This window comes from Lepidochelys olivacea, assembly GCF_965140295.1.
Source record: "Lepidochelys olivacea isolate rLepOli2 genome assembly, chromosome: 8".
Taxonomy (NCBI): domain Eukaryota; kingdom Metazoa; phylum Chordata; order Testudines; family Cheloniidae; genus Lepidochelys; species Lepidochelys olivacea.
Genome location: NC_140418.1, coordinates 9,451,987 through 9,467,579, shown reverse-complemented (window position 1 = coordinate 9,467,579; position 15,593 = coordinate 9,451,987).

Below are 15,593 nucleotides of genomic sequence, written 5' to 3'. Positions count from 1 at the left end.
CTAACTCTACAGGGGAATGAAAAGCAGATGCAAACAACTCCACCTCTCTTTGTTGTACCACTACCTCTTCTAGCACAAGTAAATTAATGAAAAGTCAATAGCTGTGTCCTGCTAAGTTGGCAGTACCATCACAGTAATGGAAAATAAATTTACACATTTACCTGACGTTTCTTTCCCCTGCATCGGGCTCCCCCAAGCTCGACTGCCAGGACTGACTGGACTGTGATGGAGTCTCAAACAGGTATTGGCTCGTGGCATGGCTGGTCCCCCCAGTCGAATGTCCCCCATCCTCCTTTTCTTCCACGTCCACGCTGTTCACACCAGAGGCCTGTGACGTGGGCTCCTCTGAGGTATCCATGGTGGTCTGCAGAGCGTTGTGGGGTCTCCACCAAGTATGGCATGCAGCTCTTTGTAAAAGCGGCAGGTCTAGGGCTTGGCATTGGATCGACTCTTGGTCTCCGTGGCCTTCTGATAAGCCTGCTCCAGCCCCTTTGCGTTCATGTGCCATTGCTGCTGATCCCAGTCATACCCTTTTCCCTGCATCCCCCATGGCAATCTGCTCGTAGATGTCTGCTTTCTACAACTGGTCCATAGCTATCCTTGCACAGCCTTTTCTCATCACAGGCTCATGATATCCAATATCTCCTGTCTACTCCAAGCCAGAGTATGTCTGGAGCGTGTATCCAGCGCAGTCAGCTGGGCCGTTGCGCACAATAATGGAGAGATGCTAGGTGTGCTCAGCAAGCTGGCCAATCAGGAAAAAGCATTTCAAAAATTCATGGGGCTCTAAGCAGGGAGGGGAGCGCATCTGTCAGTCTAAATCACCAGAGTGATCAGTGTTGGGCATGGTGGGACAGCTGCAGGAGGACTGTTAGGACCAACATAGGTAACGCAGTGAATACATTCGTGCTGCATTGACCTCAACACATCAACCACAGCTCAGGGCCACTCAGGGAGGTGGTGTCACTATGTCAGCGTAATGGAGAGCTTACATACGCTGACATTACATTACATTGGTGGGAGACAGGTTTCAGAGGGGTAGCCATGTTAGTCTGTATCAGCAAAAACAATGAGGAGTCCTTGTGGCACCTTAGAGACTAACAAATTTATTTGGGCATAAGCTTTCGTGGGCTAAATAAATTTGTTAGTCTCTAAGGTGCCTCAAGGACTCCTCGTTGTTATTGGTGGGAGACAAATTTAACTGTACATACATGCACAAGCAGGTCAATGCAAGGCAGCTTACATTGACCTAACTTTGTAGTGTAGACCAGGTCTGAGTAACTTGCCGAAAGTCACGCAGGAAATCCATGGAGGGGATTCAACCCAGGTCTCCCAATTCACAGGCTACTATCCTAGACAATGGACCATTCTTCCTCTCAGTCCGATGCTACCCCTTGCTGATCACGTTCTGTAGGAACTCTAGCCAAGCACCTCCTACAACTAGATCACTGGCAGCCAAAGGTACTCAGCACCTTGCAGGATCAGACCTAGACAGGTCTCTTCTACAAGGAGGATATAGAAGAGGGAAATTATTTCCCCAAATCTGAACCTTTCTGGGTTTCAAAACAGTTTGATTAACTTTTTAAAATTTGTTATTAATTTAGCACCACGCTGCATTTCTGGCTCAGAAAAGGCTGGAGGGGATGAAATGCTCCACTGAGATCCACTGCAGAATTTTCGGAAGAAATCACGATCACCAGATGATCTAGCAAATCACTGACCTTTGGTCCCCATCCCCCACCCCAAGATCATCAATTTCAGAGCACAGCAAACTTTCCCTGAATATCTTAATTCTCCTGATCCCTCTGCGATGTTTCCACTCATCTATAAACCTGCCGTTGTTAGTCTGCCACACCTATCGCCCTTTGATGTGTTCTTACGGAGCCCACAGCTTGCTGGCCACCTCCAGAAGTGGCATTAAACGTGATAAGCTAAGAATTACAAGGGCAACCTAATAGCATGAGTAGATATATCAGTGGTAATAGACAGAAGGGAAATAGATAGCACAGAATGACATTAATGGTGAAAAACTCACCTTCCCTTCTATTCCTGCTCAGTGCACCCTGCTCGTCCTCTAATGTGTGAGGGGTGGTTTGGGGTGGACAAGAAGCCCAGATTGTATTGATTTGGCCTTGAGCTTCCATTTAGCAAAAATATCCCCAACACTGGTTTTGATATTATTTGACCACTTGCCTACTTCTCTGGAAGAGTGGACAACTTGTGTCCTCGACTCTGTCAGATTAGCTGGTGGCGAAAGTATAGGACAGAGTAAGCTGTTTTCACAGTTGAATATTAATTTATCTGAGATTCCAGTTACCTTATGGACTACAACCACAACATTTTTCTTCATAGTCACTGAATTTTTAAAATATATTGGCTTGGGCAGTCCCCTGCAGATGAATGGTACATTTCATAGCACCCACTGTGTTCTAATTATGTAAGAGTGACACACCCATACAATCCTATGCACTGGTATGTGCACTGTATAGTCATGTTCTAATAATGTTTTGTGTTTCAGGACCTTTTGGTGCTCACAATGGGCCATAATGTGAAGTCCTTACTCAGGTTTTAGTGAGTCCTTAATGAGACAAAACTGTCATTTAAGAAAAATTGAGGGAGGACCTCACGATATTGTCCAAATGTGCTTGCATGCCAGAGTTTGAAGAAAAAGTCCATCAAAGCCAGTTCTTGGTTGTCTTTGAAGCAGATCAAGATACCTCAACAGGGACATGTAAGAGAAGGATGTCTTCAGGGAAGGAGGGAATTTATGTCCCCTGCAGTGGAGATAGGCTTAGTGATTGGGTCTGAATGGATAACAGACAAAGGAAGAGCCTGGTCTTTAGCTTCCTGCAGGGCAGACCACTGGAACTAATAGGCCTAAGGCTGAAACACAACATATGGATGAGTGATGGCTCTATTTAACTTGTAAACCAAGTCTAACAATTTAACTATCTTGCCATCGTATGTAAAGCCACTGACCTGTTCCTACCACTTAAATCAAAACTTGGCTTCTAGGTAGATTAGTGCATTGGAAAAGATATAGAAAAGAACCACCTCAGAAGCTGTTGGCAAGAGATTTTTTGCTGATCCTGTTCTTTATATTGGTCTTTCTACAAAACAATATTTCAATCTACTTCAGTCCAATTGTTCTCAGTAGGCCTCCAGCATATCACAGAACTTTTCAAAACTACTACCCGATTATTGGGTCCAATGCCATGAATAGTGGAACTGCATTAAGTATCCCTGTCCCCATTTTGCAGATAGGAAACCTGAGACACAGAGGAGTTAAACGATCTGCCCAAGGTCAAACAGGAAGTCTGTGGCTAAACTGGGGATGGAACCTAGAGTTCCCAATACCCAGACCTGAAATCAACTTTCTATGGGACGGCTGAGGCAAGAAATAAGAACATAATAAACTTTAAGGCAATTTTCATAGCTTTGCTCAGTGGGTTAAGCGTGTAAGTCTTGTAACTTCAGAACACACACCACTAACTGTACTGTACCCTGGTTATCCGGTTCATACAAAATACCAGCTTTGCCCTTCAAAGACTAGGACTGGATGTCCTTCCTGGAAGCTCTGCCTCAGTGCTTTCAGCAATTTTGTTACAGTGTCAGGTTTCCAAAACTGTAAGGCGACTGCAGAGGTGATTGCTTTCCAGAGGTGGGAATCCAAGAAAAGGCAACATGATGGCACTGTTAAGCAAGTAACAGATTACTCAGCCTATAGGCTTTGGAATACTCCAAATATCAAAGATCTTTGAGCTTAATAAACCAACTCCGCTTCTTTCTATCACGAGATTCTTCAGGAGTCTTTTGTCTTCCCTCAGCTCTGGGTCCCTTGCTAACTAATTTAGCTGAATGGGTTAATTCTTCCCTCTTTCCAAGAAGAGATGCAGAAAGTTATTGCATTCTCCCTATGAGTCTGCACCCCCTGCTGTGACCTGAACTTAAGACACCCGCAGAGTGGTAACATTAGTTGTATTGAACGTTTTGGTTTTTCCCTTGCAAAATAGAAGAAGTGTTAACATGTTTTGGTTACAGAAACCTGCTTCTGTAACCAATCTATGTATTTTATGAAAGACTGTCCATTTTATGTTGGAAATGAAATTGAAAACAATGAACCCCTGACTTAAGGTTTGCCTTACAAAATCACCAATGCCTAAAATATAAGCAACTTTTATAAGCCAGTTTTTACCCTTTTTCTTCAAAAACTGAAATTGCTCTTACCTTAAACAGACTTTCCTCTCTGGGCCAAGTGTTAAGATCCCAGCACACAATCTCTTGCATGTTGCATTTTTGGCACAAATGACAGGTTTTACTTGTGCAAAACCCACTAGTCTTATTTCGCATGGACAAATGAGTTGCAGATGCAAATGATAGTGATTTTGATCTTTTTATGTTCAAACTTTGTTAGTTGTAACTAAGGAGCAGAGTCTGTAACAAAACAGCTAATTAATATAGTACAGAAATATGAAAGGCAATTTCTCACTAGTAAGCTATATATTATGATGGATAAGTATGGGCCCCGTTCTCTGCTGGTGTAAATTAATGCAGCTCCAGAAGCTTTACACCGCCAGGGAATTTGACTCTGTATCGAGACAGCTGGCCAGAAACCCAGCTGGTACAAATCAGTATAACTCCATTGACCTCAATGGAGCTAGACAAATTTACACAAGCTGAGGATCTAGCTCAATATCTTCTGTATGCGTACAGTAAATCTATAAACTATAAAAGAGCACACCTCTGATATTATATTCTAAACATGGATTGCACAATACTCTTATCCCACACTGGTTCACCCATCCCTAGCTAATAGCCTTTCCATTCATGTCTCAGGGTGAAGGAGGAGCTGTTTGTTTACAGTGTGTACCCAGACAACAGCAACTGGAGCACAATCAGCTGGGAAGTTCAGTTTCCCCCCAAGCCTGTTTGACATCTCCCAAGCTGCCCAGGTGAGAGCTGCGAACACTTAAACATGCAACTTTCGCAAGTATTCACACTGAGTTGGGCTAGTTGAATGTGGCTACTCAGGTACATAAGTGTTTTCAGGGTGGAGGCCTAGGTAAATGTTTGAGTAAAGTGGTTGGTGGGAACAGAGGAGGAGGCAGGCTAAAAGCCAAACTGAGGTGAAAGCAGAATATGGATATATTACTTACAGCCCATTTTGACCAGAATGGAAAAACATATTTCTTGATCTTCCCATTTTGCCTTCCCTCTACCTGTCCTTTTTACTTCATCACCCCAACAGAAGATCCACAGTGAAAGAGACCCCAGCAGCAGGATTTGAGTGGTTTTTGCTTATGTAGCTGTGGCAGGACACCTCTATTGGACTGAAGTGTGTTCTGAGCTTTTCAAGCGGAGAAAGAATCTGATAATTTCCAAGGGTTATTCATTTCTATTATGCTTTCACATTTAGATCCCTTCTTCTGAGTTCTTATTGGCTGCAACTAAAAGGAACAGAGAAAGGAAAACTAAGAGGTAGCTGGGGATGCAGCTAGTATATACAACATGTAGTTGATACAATACAATGCAATGGCTGGAAGTTGAAGCTAGACAAATTGAGAGTGGAAATAAGGTGGACATTTTTAACTGTGAGAATAATTAACCATTGGAACAACTTATCACTGACAATTTTTATATCAAGATTTGGATGTTTTTCTAAAAGTTCTGCTCTAGGAATTATTTTGAGGAAGTCTGTGGCCTTTGTTATACAGGACATCAGACTAGATGGTCACAATGGCCCCTTCTGGCCTTGGAATCTATGCCCTGGTCTACACTAGGACGTTAGGTCAAATTTAGCAGCGTTAAATCGATGTAAACCTGCACCCGTCCACACGATGAAGCCCTTTATTTCGACTTAAAGGGCTCTTACAATCGATTCCCTTACTCCACCCCTGACAAGTGGATTAGCACTTAAATCGGCCTTGCCGGCTCGAATTTGGAGTACTGTGGACACAATTTTCGACGGTATTGGCCTCCGGGAGCTATCCCAGAGTACTCCATTGTGACCGCTCTGGACAGCACTCTCAACTCAGATGCACTGGCCAGGAAGACAGGAAAAGAACCGCAAACTTTTGAATCTCATTTCCTGTTTGGCCAGCGTGGCAAGCTGCAGGTGACCATGCAGAGCTCATCAGCAGAGGTGACCATGATGGAGTCCCAGAATCGCAAAAGAGCTCCAGCATGGACCGAACAGGAGGTACGGGATCTGATCGCTGTTTGGGGAGAGGAATCCGTGCTATCAGAACTCCGTTCCAGTTTTCGACATGCCAAAACCTTTGTCAAAATCTCCCAGGGCATGAAGGACAGAGGCCATAAGAGGGACCCGAAGCAGTGCCACGTGAAACTTAAGGAGCTGAGGCAAGCCTACCAGAAAACCAGAGAGGCGAACGGCCGCTCCGCGTCAGAGCCCCAAACATGCCGCTTCTATGATGAGCTGCATGCCATTTTAGGGGGTTCAGCCACCACTACCCCAGCCATGTTGTTTGACTCCTTCAATGGAGATGGAAGCAACACGGAAGCAGGTTTTGGGGACAAAGAAGATGAGGAGGAGGAGGAGGAGGAGGTTGTAGATAGCTCACAGCAAGCAAGTGGAAAAACCGGTTTTCCCGACAGCCAGGAACTGTTTCTCACCCTGGACCTGGAGCCAGTACCCCCTGAACCCACCCAAAGCTGCTTCCTGGACCCGGCAGACGGAGAAGGGACCTCCGGTGAGTGTACCTTTTAAAATACTATACATGGTTTAAAAGCAAGCATGTGAAAGGATTACTTTGCCCTGGCATTCGCGGCTCTCCTGGATGTACTCCCAAAGCCTTTGCAAAAGGTTTCTGGGGAGGGCAGCCTTATTGCGTCCTTCATGGTAGGACACTTTACCACTCCAGGCCAGTAACACGTACTCGGGAATCATTGTAGAACAAAGCATTGCAGTGTATGTTTGCTGGCGTTCAAACAACATCCGTTCTTTATCTCTCTGTGTTATCCTCAGGAGAGTGAGATATAATTCATGGTCACCTGGTTGAAATAGAGTGCTTTTCTTCAGGGGACACTCAGAGGAGCCCATTCCTGCTGGGCTGTTTGCCTGTGGCTAAACAGAAATGTTCCCCGCTGTTAGCCACGGGGAGGGGGAAGGGTTGAGGGGTAGCCACGCGGTGCGGGGAAGCAAAATGCGACCTTGTAACAAAAGCACATGTGCTATGTATGTAATGTAACAGCAAGGTTTACCCTGAAAGAGTGTAGCCACTGTTTTATAAAGTGTCTTTTTAAATACCACTGTCCCTTTTTTTTTCTCCACCAGCTGCATGTGTTTCAATGATCACAGGATCTTCTCCTTCCCAGAGGCTAGTGAAGATTAGAAAGGAAAAAAAACGCACTCGAGATGAAATGTTCTCCAAGCTCATGCTGTCCTCCCGCACTGACAGAGCACAGACGAATGCGTGGAGGCAAATAATGTCAGAGTGCAGGAAAGCACAAAATGACTGGGAGGAGAGGTGGCCGGCTGAAGAGAGTAAGTGGCGGGCTGAAGAGAGTAAGTGGCAGGCTGAAGACACGGCTGAAGCTCAAATGTGGCGGCAGCGTGATGAGAGGAGGCAGAATTCAATGCTGAGGCTCCTGGAGGACCAAACCAGTATGCTCCAGTGTATGGTTGAGCTGCAGCAAAGGCAGCTGGAGCACAGACTGCCACTACAGCCCCTGTGTAACCAACCACCCTCCTCCCCAAGTTCCATAGCCTCCACACCCAGACGCCCAAGAACGCGGTGGGGGGGCCACCGGCCAACCAGCCACTCCGCCACAGAGGATTGCCCAAAAAAAAAAAAGGCTGGCATTCAATAAATTTTAAAGTTGTAAACTTTTAAAGTGCTGTATGGCATTTTCCTTCCCTCCTCCACCACCCCTCCTGGGCTACCTTGGTAGTCATCCCCCTATTTGTGTGATGAATGAATAAAGAATGCATGAATGTGAAGCAACAATGACTTTATTGCCTCTGGAAGCGGTGATCAAAGGGAGGAGGGGAGGATGGCTAGCTTACAGGGAAGTAGAGTGAACCAAGGGGCGGGGGGTTTCATCAAGGAGAAACAAACAGAACTTTCACACCATAGCCTGGCCAGTCATGAAACTGGTTTTCAAAGCTTCTCTGATGCGTACCGCGCCCTCCCGTGCTCTTCTAACTGCCCTGGTGTCTGGCTGCGCGTAACCAGCAGCCAGGCGATTTGCCTCAACCTCCCACCCCGCCATAAACGTCTCCCCCTTACTCACACAGATATTGTGGAGCACACAGCAAGCAGAAATAACAGTGGGAATATTGGTTTCGCTGAGGTCTAAGCGAGTCAGTAAACTGCACCAGCGCGCCTTTAAACGTCCAAATACACATTCTACCACCGTTCTGCACTTGCTCAGCCTGTAGTTGAACAGCTCCTGACTACTGTCCAGGCTGCCTGTGTACGGCTTCATGAGCCATGGCATTAAGGGGTAGGCTGGGTCCCCAAGGATACATATAGGCATTTCAACATCCCTAACAGTTATTTTCTGGTCTGGGAAGAAAGTCCCTTCCTGCAGCTTTTGAAATAGACCAGAATTCCTGAAGATGCGAGCGTCATGTACCTTTCCCGGCCATCCCACGTTGATGTTGGTGAAACGTCCTTGTGATCCACCAGAGCTTGCAGCACTATTGAAAAGTACCCCTTGCGGTTTATGTACTCGGCAGCTTGGTGCTCCGGTGCCAAGATAGGGATATGGGTTCCGTCTATGGCCCCACCACAGTTAGGGAATCCCATTGCAGCAAAGCCATCCACTATGACCTGCACATTTCCCAGGGTCACTACCCTTGATATCAGCAGATCTTTGATTGCATGGGCTACTTGCATCACAGCAAGCCCCAACAGTAGATTTGCCCACTCCAAATTGATTCCCAACTGACCGAATCTGGCGTTGCAAGCTTCCACAGGGCTACTGCCACTCGCTTCTCAACTGTGAGGGCTGCTCTCATCTTGGTATTCATGTGCTTCAGGGCAGGGAAAAGCAAGTCACAAAGTTCCATGAAAGTGCCCTTACGCATGCGAAAGTTTCGCAGCCACTGGGAATCATCCCAGACCTGCAACACTATCCGGTCCCACCAGTCTGTGCTTGTTTCCCGAGCCCAGAATCGGCGTTCCACAGCATGAACCTGCCCCATTAGCACCATGATGCATGCATTGGCAGGGCCCATGCTTTCAGAGAAATTTGTGTCCATGTCCTGATCACTCACGTGACCGCGCTGACGTCGCCTCCTCGCCCGGTATCGCTTTGCCAGGTTCCGGTGCTGCACATACTGCTGGATAATGCGTGTGGTGTTTAATGTGCTCCTAATTGCCAAAGTGAGCTGAGCGGTCTCCATGCTTGCCTTGGTATGGCGTCCGCACAGAAAAAAAGGCGCGGAACGATTGTCTGCCGTTGCTCTGACAGAGGGAGGGGCGACTGACGACATGGCTTACAGGGTTGGCTTCAGGGAGCTAAAATCAACAAAGGGGGTGGCTTTACATCAAGCAGTATTTCAGGCAGGACTTCACGGAGGGTTCCAATAAGAAATGGTGCACCTAAGTTATTGTTCTTATTGGAACAAGGAGGTTAGCCTGGCCTCTGATTGACATATGGCTAGATTTACCTCGCTGCACCTTCTCTGTGAGTGACTACAGTGTGACCTAGAGGAATGAGTCCCCTAGACAGAGGAGGGGGGGAAGCAAATGAGTACAAAACAAATCTGGTCTATTTCTTGTTTTGATCCACTCCATCTATCTTTTACATCTTTGGCTGGCAGCAGACGGTGCAGAAGGACTGCATGCCATCCACATCTCATGGCTGCTCGGCAGAAGATGGTACAGTACGACTGCATGCCATCCACATCTCATGGCTGCTCGGCAGAAGATGGTACAGTACGACTGCTAGCCATCCTCATCTCTTGCCTGCCCGGCAGAAGATGGTACAATACGACTGCTAGCCATCCATCCTCATCTCTTGCCTGCCTGGCAGAAGATGGTACAGTATGACTGCTAGCAATCCGTATCGCCTGCCTGCTCACCATAAGACGGTTCAATAGGACTGACTGCAGGACTAAAGAGAATGACCTGGTCAAGTCACTCCAAATTTAGTCCCTGCGCCCATGTCTGCACAGCAGCACCTCGGACATGACGATGACAGCTACCAGTCATATTGCACCGTCTGCTGCCAGAAGGCAATGGGTTGCTGCTACTGTGTAGCAATGCCGTACCGAGTCTGCCAGCACCCAGGAGACATACGGTGACAGTTACCTGAGCGGGCTCCATGCTTGCCGTGGTATGGCGTCTGCACAGGTAACTCAGGAAAAAAGGCACGAAATGATTGTCTGCCCTTGCTTTCACGGAGGGAGGGAGGCAACGGGGCCTCAATATGTACCTCAATATGTACAATATGTACCCAGAACCACCCACAACAATGTTTTAGCCCCATCAGGCATTGGGATCTCAACCCAGAATTCCAATGGGCAGCGGAGACTGCAGGAACTGTGGGATAGCTACCCACAGTGCAACACTCTGGAAGTCGATGCTTGCCTCGGTACTATGGAAGCACTCCGCTGAGTTAATGCACTTAGAGCATTTTCTGTGGGGACACACACACTCGAATATATAAAACCGATTTCTAAAAAAACAACTTCTATAAATTCGACCTTATTCCGTAGTGTAGACATACCCTATGAATCCTCAGCTGGCGTACATCAGCATTGCCCTACTGAACTCACTGGAGCTAGTTTATACCACTGACAAGTTGTTCTGTAAGCCTCATATTTTAACATGGACAGGAGACATCTGTAAGTGAGAAATACACTTAGCAGTATTTGTTTGCAGAAATGGAACCCCTGGTTGTGTATATCATGCTCACACACACACTGGTACCATACAAATGCTTTTCTTATGACTTTTTCTACTTACTGTAGCAGTTTGTCACTCTATGTCCACCTCAAAGATTAGATTTCTTCCTCTTTCAGTTGTTAAAGTAATGCATTGGGAAGAAGATAGTGATTGCAAAATAACATTCTATTCATTTACTTTCAGAACGGATTACAAAATCAAGCCAGATGTGCAATTTACTAACTCTATAAGCTTTCAGTTCCATAAACTTTACTGTTAAAAATAAGCCTTTGTTGGACTAAAGTAAACTGGCCAATATAACCTGGTTTTGTGGGCACTAATTTGGGATACCCAGCGTGACTCACTAATATCTTTGTACTGGTGAGTAAAGAGTGATCCCAAGTTTACACTAAGAAAATCTTGATACCACTTCATATTCATGTATTCTCTATTTGGATGATGGCCATTATAGCAAAACATTTACAAACACCGATGACCAAATTATCAAGGCCTTGAGCAATTAGTAAACTATGCAAAATACAGGTGTGAAACTCAGCACTTCTGTACACAAGTGGGTACTTGCATGTGCAGATCAGGTTACTGCATATGCACTTCCCATTTCCCTCCACAATTACCCAAATTTCCACTCCAAAGTTTAGTACATGCAACAGGTGCATGTGCATTAGCCCCATCTCTTTGAAAACAGAACCATTTAGCCTTGCAATTCCATTGTTGCTTGGATGGGAAGTGGATAATTACTCATCTATGTTACAGATAGGGAAGTTGAGGCACTGGCCACACAGATTCAGTGGCGGAGGCAGAATTAAAATCTAGTAGCCTTGACATGCACTGTTCTGCTCTCGTAGTTACGGATCAGATCCAGCTCAAAGAAAACAGAAAGATTCCCAATGAATTCCACAGAGGTTAAATTGGGCCAGGTCAAATATTTAGTGCTTATTGTCCTTTGAGTACAAGTTGGTGCTTTTCACTGGAGGGATGTATTTTAAAAATACGTTTGCAAATAACACGATTGATAGTTCAGAGGATCTGTTGTCATTTAAAAGAGATATTTTGCAGAAGTGAACTAGCAATTGAAACAGCAAAGAAGGGGATTCAGGTTGGCTTTGTAGTTCAGTGACATTCTTTGCTGTATGTAATGATGGGTTTGCAGCTTTTGTAGCACTCAGTTAACATTTATTCAATGCAGACGCACTCTGCTCAGGTGGGGCAATATGTTTTATTGCAGTTCATAAAAAAGCAATAAAAGACTTTAAAACCATCAGGCTGATCTTAAATGCATGAACCTAATAATCAGTATGATAAGCTATCATTTACATGAATAGGAAATTGAATGGGGATTTCATTTCCTAAGCCTTTGTTGCTCCTATTGAATTGAGTTGATGGTGCTATTCAGGCAAGCCAGCATGGTGTCTTGTTTACAAGAGAAGTTTGCAAAACAAAGAGAGTCATGGTCAAAACTCAATTCCATATATTTGCATGGGAGGCCCCTGGAGAAAAATGTATCCTGAAACGCCCTAATGGAATGGTTCACTTGGAAGTGATAAGTTGACAAAGAATGATCTCAGTGCTTACCAGACCTGTGGAGGGCAAGGAAAGAGGAAACTGGTCTTAAACTGAGTAGGCCTGATCAAACTTTCCTTGCAGGGGCAAAACTACCACTGACTGGGCTTAGTACTTCTATCAAAGTGCTGCTTGCCATAAGAAGGTGTTGGTGCACATTGGCCAAGATCAGCATTGGAGTAATCAGGCACAACTCCCATTGATTTCAGTGGGAATTGAAGGTTCTCTATACCTTCCCTACAGACAGACTATGCACTTCAAGTACACAATAAATCAGCTGAGCAGATCTCACAGCTGCACAGATTTTCATTTTTCCTTGTGAATGCAGACTATGGAGTCACTCTTCTGGATTTATACTAGTACAACTGAAAGCATAGTTGGGCTCAATGCTTTTAAAGCAGCCTTTGCCATGCCTAAGACTTTTCACAGCTCATTTGCTAAATTACAGATTATAAAAATAAGTAACTGCAATTGTGGAGCTGTGTTAATTTTAGAAGCTTAAACATCAGTCAGTAATGACTGCTTTCCATTGGTCTACGGCAAATGACTTTATGGTGCATGGAGGAGATTTATCCACATGCGTATGTTAAAAACTCCTGGGAATCTTCTCACATAGAAAGAAGAGAAGAGGCCTAACACAGAAACTAAATACATTCAAAACACTGCTGTCATTCATGCTGTAACAGAAATGCCACCCAGTAAGAAAAGGCTTTTACAACTCCTAAAGGAGATAAGAAACACCGGCCAGCATAGCAATAAGAAACTGCTTTTGGAAGTGCAGAATTTCCCAACCTGACAATCAATACAGGTTCTGGAAATGCCACAGAACATAACTGTTTCCTTACTAAGGAAATGACAGTTTAGGCATTGACTATAAATGTGATTGCAAAGAAGGATGGGTAGTTTGGAAAATCCTTTTCCAAAGTCAAAAGAATTTAAAGCTAAATTAGGCCCTGGCACACACAAATTCCACTGGCTTCAAGAGTTTGCCTCATGTGAGCAACTGCTCACCCATGAGAGTAAGGGGTTCACAATCTGAGCCCAAGTTTCCTCTGCAGAATGTTTATTTCTGATTATATGTAAGGAATTAAAAAAAATATAACTCCCAGCTCAGGTTTCAAATCTGAGGTTGATTTTTGAAAAGAAGATAAACAGGAAAAAAACCCTTAAATCAAGCAAATCTGATATGGAGTCAGAGAGAGACAATAAAAGTCATCCCCATTTTTACTGTCAGGTTTCAGAGTAGTGTCACACAGTAAGCTAAGGGTGAGCAAACCAGTTTTCTCCATCGCTAGCTATGGTTCGGGCACATTTTAAGATAATTTGAGGAGGGAAATAGAACACAGGACAAGACTACGTAAACATATCTTTCTAATAGGTCATGCAAACTATTTCATACAATAGCATCACCTCTCTTCATCTGTGAAACACTCCTGTGAAGTAAAACTGAAGAGAATTCTTGGTCCTTCAGTGTTATCATTAGAATATCATTTGCCCATTTGTTTGTAACAATGCCTCACCTCTGGTGGGGAAGACCAACAAAAGGCTCTCCCCTGAGCTGAGAGCAGGAGGTAATAACACAAGAATTTGGCAGGCATCCTCTCTAGGAGACTCCGTATCAATCATGTTGCTGACACACCAAGCCCCCAGCAAAGAGATCTCAAGTTGAGAGCTTTCTGGGCTACCCGAGGCAATGGTGGGCCTTGCTGAAACAGAGAAGTGCACGAACCTTTACCTCGAATCAACTACCTATTTCCTGCTATGCTCCAGTCCTTACATATGTCATTGCTACCTCAGTTTGAGAGCCAAGTTCATTTTATTAAAACACAACATAGCAAGTAATGGAAAATGGCATAGAAAGGAAAAATCTTTATGGTTAATTTCCCCCTGCTCTGTATTGTCCTTGTCATTCAAGCCTTCACTTTAATAAGTTAGTAGACGAGATTGAGCTACTGTTGCCAGAGTTGCCACTTACTGTGTAACCTTGGACATGTCACCTAAAAGTGAACTACAAAGGAAAAACAATAAAAATTGTTTGTTTCTGCTCTTAGGATGTGCCAAGAGTTTGGTTTTTTTTCCAAAAGAAAACATCCAACATGTTTTCTGCTCATGTTTTACAATAGAAAGCTCAGAGGAAGTGGAGATTCAAGGGCTTGGAATTTCCAGAGGACACTTGATTGCTGAGAATGGCCATGGAAAACTGCAGTTTATCCTCCAGAGTGAGATGACTTATCTTAACCTGACTGCTCTGGTTAAGCAAGTTCAATAAAGCCTCCTGTGTCTGCCTCTAGATAGGATCAGCTGTTCAAATGTAAGACAGAAAAGTAATTTGGTTTGCTTACTCTGCTCCTGTCATATCTGTCAGTTTAATCAGTTCATTAACAATTTGATGACCTACTTAGGCCTCTAGTCCCTAGAGGGTGTGCAAGATTAGTAGCTACTTTATTGGGGGGAAGAAGGTGCTACTAAATGGTCCTAAGAATTAAATTTCTCCTCTAGTCTTAGGTGAGAAATATGGGTTAGCAAATACCCATCTAATTCTCTCCTTTCCTCACAGATGCTGAAGTAAAGTCATAAGCTTTGAGTAATGACTCCATCTCCATAAGCTTTGAGTAACGACTTAGTTCACTCAGAAGGCTATGATCTCTGCCTCCTACACTGGTTGATATAAAAGCCAGTGGGGAAGAAGCTTTGCTTGAAGTTGTTGCCATCTTAGAGGGCATGTTCAAGGCTCACTGCAGTCTACATAAGTGATTTCTTATCTTTAAGCATAGCCTATCAGCCAAGGTGGGCTGATGAGCAGCCATGCACTCCAATCTTGCTGGATCTGCAGTTCCAAGAATAGCCTTCATGCCATGTGCTAGGAAACAGATTGTATCATCCTCCTGCAAGAAATTCAGTTTAATTTTTGTTGAAAAATGTCTAAATGTAAGAGGTTAAACTCCTTGTTTTATAGATCTAGGCTTCATGAGCTGTATTCCTGCATGTAGGTAGAGAAATAACTCTAAACAGGTAGTGTAACTATTTTGAGTTAATATAGAAAGATATATGTATCATCAGACTCTACATGGGGTATGTACCAGGATTAGTTCAGCTCTCCAATCTTAGTCAAGCCTTAGCTTCCTCTCACCTTTGGGTAGCTGGGCTTCAGCGAGT